Genomic DNA, 8,182 nt, shown 5'->3' with positions numbered 1-8,182 from the left:
GGTAGAAGGAAACGTCACAGTTGTATCAAGTAAAGAAAAAGCAAATGTCCTAGGTGTTTTGCGTTTGAAGCGGTTCATAGATGTTAGCACCTGGGTGATGAGAGTAAGAGGAGACGTGGGGAAAAGTTAAACGAGCATAGATATGTTTTAAAGAGAAAAGGGGAGTCAGGAGATGTCATGGATGCAAAGTTCTCTATGTTTGAGATGATAAGGGTGTTGGAGGGCTGCAGGGGGACTGCTCCTGGAGAAGATAGGGTGTTATGTGATGTTTAAGCACGCCATGGACAGTATGTTGGAAGCATTGTTAGGGTTGTATAATAGGGTGTGGAAGACTGGGTTGATATCTGCTGGGTGGAAACATACGGTGGTGTTGCCGTTTGTAAAACCAGGTAAAGATCCCTTGGGGCTGTCAGTTATAAGGCCTATTGCACTGACGTCCAACATGTTAATTGATGGAAAAGTTGATAGTGAGTAGGATGATGTATCTCTTGGAAGTCAGGGGTTTGATGAGCGTAGCACAGAGTGGGTTCAGGAGAGGGAGGTCTGCCATGGATGCCATGGTTACAGTTAGTACAGAGATAGCCAAGGGCCTGACAATAAAAGAGGATGAGTATTGTGTATTTTGACATGTGGAAGGAAGGGTTGTTGATCAAGTTGAGTGCATTGTGCTTTGGGGGACGTCTGTGTAACTGGATCATGGACTTCCTGTTCGATCGAGTCATACGGGTGGGGTCAGAATTGTCAATCAAATCAAATCAAGTTTATTTTATATAGCCCTTCGTACATCAGCTAATATCTCGAAGTGCTGTACAGAAACCCAGCCTAAAACCCCAAACAGCAAGCAATGCAGGTGTAGAAGCACGGTGGCTAGGAAAAACTCCCTAGAAAGGCCAAAACCTAGGAAGAAACCTAGAGAGGAACCAGGCTATGAGGGGTGGCCAGTCCTCTTCTGGCTATGCTGGGTGGAGATTATAACAGAACATGGCCAAGATGTTCAAATGTTCATAAATGACCAGCATGGTCAAATAATAATCAGGAGTAAATGTCAGTTGGCTTTCATAGCCGATCATTAAGAGTATCTCTACCGCTCCTGCGGTCTCTAGAGAGTTGAAAACAGCAGGTCTGGGACAGGTAGCACGTCCGGTGGACAGGTCAGGGTTCCATAGCCGCAGGCAGAATAGTTGAAACTGGAGCAGCAGCACGGCCAGGTGGACTGGGGACAGCAAGGAGTCATCATGCCCGGTAGTCCTGACGCATGGTCCTAGGGCTCAGGTCCTCCGAGAGAGAGAAAGAAAGAGAGAAGGAGAGAATTAGAGAGAGCATACTTAAATTCACACAGGACACCGGATAAGACAGGAGAAGTACTCCAGATATAACCAACTGACCCTAGCCCCTGACACATAAACTACTGCAGCATAAATACTGGAGGCTGAGACAGGAGGGGTCAGGAGACACTGTGGCCCCATTCGATGATACCCCCGGACAGGGCCAAACAGGAAGGCTATAACCCCACCAACTTTGCCAAAGCACAGCCCGCGCACCACTAGAGGGATATCTTCAACCACCAACTTACAATCCCGAAACAAGGCTGAGTATAGCCCACAAAGATCTCCACCACAGCACAAACCAAGGGGGGGCGCCAACCCAGACAGGATGATCACGTCAGTAACTCAACCCACTCAAGTGACGCACCCCTCCTAGGGACAGCATGAAAAAGCACCAGTAAGCCATTGACTCAGCCCCTGTAATAGGGTTAGAGGCAGAGAATCCCAGTGGAGAGAGGGGAACCGGCCAGGCAGAGACAGCAAGGGCGGTTCGTTGCTCCAGAGCCTTTCCGTTCACCTTCACACTCCTGGGCCAGACTACACTCAATCATATGACCTACTGAAGAGATAAGTCTTCAGTAAAGACTTAAAGGTTGAGACCGAGTCTGCGTCTCTCACATGGGTAGGCAGACCATTCCATAAAAATGGAGATCTATAGGAGAAAGCCCTGCCTCCAGCTGTTTGCTTAGAAATTCTAGGGACAATTAGGAGGCCTGCGTCTTGTGACCGTAGCGTACGTGTAGGTATGTACGGCAGGACCAACTCGAAAAGATAGGTAGGAGCAAGCCCATGTAACGCTTTATAGGTTAACAGTAAAACCTTGAAATCAGCCCTTGCCTTAACAGGAAGCCAGTGTAGGGAAGCTAGCACTGGAGTAATATGATCAAATTTCTTGGTTCTAGTCAGGATTCTAGCAGCCGTATTTAGCACTAACTGAAGTTTATTTAGTGCTTTATCCGGGTAGCCGGAAAGTAGAGCATTGCAGTAGTCTAACCTAGAAGTAACAAAAGCATGGATTAATTTTTCTGCATCATTTTTGGACAGAAAATGTCTGATTTTTGCAATGTTACGTAGATGGAAAAAAGCTGCCCTTGAACAGTCTTGATATGTTCATCAAAAGAGAGATCAGGGTCCAGAGTAACGCCGAGGTCCTTCACAGTTTTATTTGAGACGACTTTACAACCATCAAGATTAATTGTCAGATTTAACAGAAGATCTCTTTGTTTCTTGGGACCTAGAACAAGCATCTCTGTTTTGTCCGAGTTTAAAAGTAGAACGTTTTCAGCCATCCACTTCCTTATGTCTGAAACACAGGCTTCTAGCGAGGGCAATTTTGGGGCTTCACCATGTTTCATTGAAATGTACAGCTGTGTGTCATCCGCATAGCAGTGAAAGTTAACATTATGTTTTCGAATGACATCCCCAAGAGGTAAAATATATAGTGAAAACAATAGTGGTCCTAAAACGGAACCTTGAGGAACACCGAAATGTACAGTTGATTTGTCAGAGGACAAACCATTCACAGAGACAAACTGATATCTTTCCGACAGATAAGATCTAAACCAGGCCAGAACTTGTCCGTGTAGACCAATTTGGGTTTCCAGTCTCTCCAAAAGAATGTGGTGATCGATGGTATCAAAGGCAGCACTAAGGTCTAGTAGCACGAGGACAGATGCAGAGCCTCGGTCTGACGCCATTAAAAGGTCATTTACCACCTTCACAAGTGCAGTCTCAGTGCTATGATGGGGTCTAAAACCAGACTGAAGCATTTCGTATACATTGTTTGTCTTCAGGAAGGCAGTGAGTTGCTGCGCAACATCTTTTTCTAAATTTTTTGAGAGGAATGGAAGATTCGATATAGGCCGATAGTTTTTATATTTTCTGGGTCAAGGTTTGGCTTTTTCAAGAGAGGCTTTATTACTGCCACTTTTAGTGAGTTTGGTACACATCCGGTGGATAGAGAGCCGTTTATTATGTTCAACATAGGAGGGCCAAGCACATGAAGCAGTTCTTTCAGTAGTTTAGTTGGAATAGGATCCAGTATGCAGCTTGAAGGTTTAGAGGCCATGATTATTTTCATCATTGTGTCAAGAGATATAGTACTAAAACACTTAAGTGTCTCTCTTGATCCTAGGTCCTGGCAGAGTTGTGCAGACTCAGGACAGCTAAGCTTTGGAGGAATACTCAGATTTAAAGAGGAGTCCGTAATTTGCTTTCTAATGATCTTGATCTTTTCCTCAAAGAAGTTCATGAATTTATTACTGCTGAAGTGAAAGCCATCCTCACTTGGGGAATGCTGCTTTTTATTTAGCTTTGCAACAGTATCAAAAATACATTTTGGATTGTTCTTATTTTCCTCAATTAAGTTGGAAAAATAGGATGATCGAGCAGCAGTGAGGGCTCTTCGATACGGCACGGTACTGTCTTTCCAAGCTAGTCGGAAGACTTCCAGTTTGGTGTGGCGCCATTTCCGTTCCAATTTTCTGGAAGCTTGCTTCAGAGCTCGGGTATTTTCTGTATACCAGGGAGCTAGTTTCTTATGACAAATGTTTTTAGTTTTTAGGGGTGTAACTGCATCTAGGGTATTGCGCAAGGTTAAATTGAGTTCCTCAGTTAGGTGGTTAACTGATTTTTGTCCTTTGACGTCCTTGGGTAGGCAGAAGGAGTCTGGAAGGGCATCAAGGAATCTTTGTGTTGTCTGAGAATTTATAGCATGACTTTTGATGCTCCTTGGTTGGGGTCTGAGCAGATTATTTGTTGCGATTGCAAACGTAATAAAATGGTGGTCCGATAGTCAAGGATTATGAGGAAAAACATTAAGATCTACAACATTTATTCCATGGGACAAAACTAGGTCCAGAGTATGACTGTGGCAGTGAGTAGGTCCAGAGACATGTTGGACAAAACCCACTGAGTCGATGATGGCTCCAAAAGCCTTTTAGAGTGGGTCTGTGGACTTTTCCATGAATATGAATATGAATATTCATGAATATGAATATTAAAATCACCAAAAATTAGAATATTATCTGCTATGACTACAAGGTCCGATAGGAATTTCAGGGAACTCAGTGAGGAACGCTGTATATGGCCCAGGAGGCCTGTAAACAGTAGCTATAAAAAGTGATTGAGTAGACTGCATAGATTTCATGACTAGAAGCTCAAAAGACGAAAACGTCTTTTTTTTTTTGTAAATTGAAATTTGCTATCGTAAATGTTAGCAACACCTCCGCCTTTGTGGGATGCACGGGGGATATGGTCACTAGTGTAACCAGGAGGTGAGGCCTCATTTAACACAGTAAATTCATCAGGCTTAAGCCATGTTTCAGTCAGGCCAATCACATCAAGATTATGATCAGTGATTAGTTCATTGACTATAACTGCCTTTGAAGTGAGGGATCTAACATTAAGTAGCCCTATTTTGAGATGTGAGGTATCACGATCTCTTTCAATAATGGCAGGAATGGAGGAGGTCTTTATCCTAGTGAGATTGCTAAGGCGAACACAGCCATGTTTAGTTTTCCCCAACCTAGGTCGAGGCACAGACACAGTCTCAATGGGGATAGCTGAGCTGACTACACTGACTATGCTAGTGGCAGAATCCACTAAGCTGGCAGGTTGGCTAACAGCCTGCTGCCTGGCCTGCACCCTATTTCATTGTGGAGCTAGAGGAGTTAGAGCCCTGTCTATGTTGGTAGATAAGATGAGAGCACCCTCCAGCTAGGATGGAGTCCGTCACTCCTCAGCAGGTCAGGCTTGGTCCTGTTTGTGGGTGAGTACCAGAAAGAGGGCCAGTTATCTACAAATTCTATCTTTTGGGAGGGGCAGAAAACAGTTTTCAACCAGCGATTGAGTTGTGAGACTCTGCTGTAGAGCTCATCACTCCCCCTAACTGGGAGGGGGCCAGAGACAATTACTCGATGCCGACACATTTTTTTCTAGCTGATTTACACGCTGAATGAGGTTTGAAGTGGACAATGCCACTTATGTATATACTGTACTCTATATCAGCTACTGCATCTTGCCATCTTTATGTAATACATGTATCACTAGCCACTTTAAACTATGCACTTTTGTTTACATACCCTACATTACTCATCTCATATGTATATACTGTACTCAATACCATCTACTGCATCTTGCCTATGCCGTTCTGTACCATCACTCATTAATATATCTTTATGTACGTATTCTTTATCCCTTTACACTTGTGCGTATAAGGTAGTAGTTGTGGAATTGTTAGGTTAGATTACTCGTTGGTTATTACTGCATTGTCGGAACTAGAAGCACAAGCATTTCGCTACACTCGCATTATCATCTGCTAACCATGTGTATGTGTGATAAATAAACTTGATACTCCTCAAGGAAGTATGGTTTGTCTGATGTTGTTCAACCTGATAGATTACATATTTAAGGAAGTGGTACAGGGAGTGGGTGTGGCCTTGTATGCCAATGATACGTGCAAGAGAAATGTGAATGTGAAATATGTGATGAGGAAGATGCAAGAAGCTGTGGGAGTTGTGGAAGATTGGTCTCTAACATGGTGGTTTAGCATGTCTGTGGCCAAGTCCTGCTTTATGGTGTATTCTAGGAAGGTTGAAGATGTTAGGCTGTGTTACGCACGCCTCTATGAAGAGGGAACGCAACAACCTGCCACAACTCAACTCTCCGTGAATTGAAAGAGGTATGAACTGTAGGTGCTAGTAAGGATGACAAAGGCAGAGAGAGTGGTACCGTTTACAAGGAATTTATTCCGTCACACGGTAATATGGGGAAAAAGGGTCTGGACAGAACCAAAGCAAAGAAAGTAAATATCTAACCTGCATACCCACTACTTACCTAACTTTGCACCACCTGGTGCCCTAACCAAAATACAGGGAGTGGTCCGCCCAGGTCTTACCTAGTGTGCCTAGACAGTGAATATACTACGGGTATATGTATGCCCGCGGGACTCTTGCCTAAGCACTCCCAAGGTGCCTTCCCCTTCCCCCCTGGGAACAAATGAAACAGACTAACAAACAATTTCAATAATCAAAACAGTGCTTCCTGTAACACATAAGACATAACCAATCAGCTCCCTCAGCAACAACTAACATAGTACATACCAAATCGCTTTCTGAGAAACAACCAACACTATTTAACCCTCAGCTCCCTGAAAAACGACCAACACCGCTCTCAGCAATTGAATTCTCTCTCCCACAATCAATCTTTCTACATTCTCTCCTCTGAGCAACAGAACACTGGCTTATATAGCTTCAGAAGGAATCTAATTGAAGACAACTGCGTCCTGACGAGAGGGCGGGGTCAGCTCTCCAATTAGACCTGGAGTCGACCAATCAGCTGCTTGGGGATTTCAGGAAGCCATCTTCTAAAACACACACTCAAATACACACTACAACACAGAAACTGGGGAACGTAACAGGCTGCATATGTGGTCAGGACATACACTACCGGTCAAAAGTTTGGACACACCTACTCATTCAAGGGTTTTTCTTTATTTGTAATATTTTCTACATTGTAGAATAATAGTGAAGACATCAAAACAATTAAATAACACATATGGAATCATGAGGTAACCAAAAAAGTGTTAAATAAATCAAAATATATTTTATATTTGAGGTTCTTCAAATAGCCACCCTTTGCCTCGATGACAGCTTTGCACACTCTTAGCATTCTCTCAACCAGCTTCACCTGGAATGTTTTTCCAGAAGTCTTGAAGGAGTTCACACATATGCTAAACACTTGTTGGCTGCTTTTCCTTGACTCTGCGGTCCAACTCATCCCAAACCGTCTCAATTTGGTTGAGGTCGGGGGATTGTGGAGGCCAGGTCATCTGATGCAGCACTTCATCACTCTCCTTGGTAAAATAGCACTTACACAGCCTGGAGGTGTGTTGGGTCATTGTCCTGTTGAAAAACAAATGATAGTCCCACTAAGCCCAAACCAGGTGGGAATGTGTATCGCTGCAGAATTCTGTGGTAGCCATGTTGGTTAAGTGTGCCTTGAATTCTAAATAAATCACAGACAGTGTCACCAGCAAAGCACCCCCACACCATAACACCTCCTCCTCCATGCTTTACGGTGGGAAATACACATGCAGAGATCATCCGTTCAGTCACACGGTTGGAACCAAAAATATCCAATTTGGACTCCAGACCAAAGGACAAATTTCCACCGGTCTAATGTCCATTGCTCAGTGTTTCTTGGTCCGAGCAAGTCTCTTCTTATTATTGGTATCCTTTAGTAGTGGTTTCTTTGCAGCAATTCGACCATGAAGGCCTGATTCACACAGTCTCCTCTGAACAGTTGATGTTGAGATGTGTCTGTTACTTGAACTTGCAACTTTATTTGGGCTGCAATTTCTGAGGCTGATAACTAATGAACTTATCCTCTGCAGCAGAGGTAACTCTGGATCTTCCATTCCTGTGGCGGTCCTCATGAGAGCCAGTTTCATCATAGCACTTGATGGTTTTTGTGACTGCACTTGAAGAAACTTTCAAAGTTCTTGAAACGTTCCGTATTGACAACACAACTGATTGGCTCAAACGCATTAAGAAGGAAAGAAATTCCACAAATTAACTTTTAAGAAGGCACACCTGTTAATTGAAATGCATTCCAGGTGACTACCTCATGAAGCTGGTTGAGAGAATGCCAAGAGTGTGCAAAGCTGTCATCAAGGCAAAGGGTGGCTATATTTTGATTAGTTTAACACTTTTTTTGTTTACTACATGATTCCATATGTGTTATTTCATAGTTATGATATCTTCACCATTATTCTACAATGTAGAAGCTAGTAAAAATAAAGAAAACCCTTGAATGAGTAGGTGTTCTAAAACTTTTGACCGGTAGTGTAGGTAGGG

The sequence above is a fragment of the Salvelinus namaycush genome, chromosome 17 (assembly GCF_016432855.1).
Source record: "Salvelinus namaycush isolate Seneca chromosome 17, SaNama_1.0, whole genome shotgun sequence".
NCBI classification, from domain to species: Eukaryota; Metazoa; Chordata; class Actinopteri; order Salmoniformes; family Salmonidae; genus Salvelinus; species Salvelinus namaycush.
The sequence above is the reverse complement of the archived record's forward strand: the minus strand, read 5'-3'. Positions refer to the sequence as shown.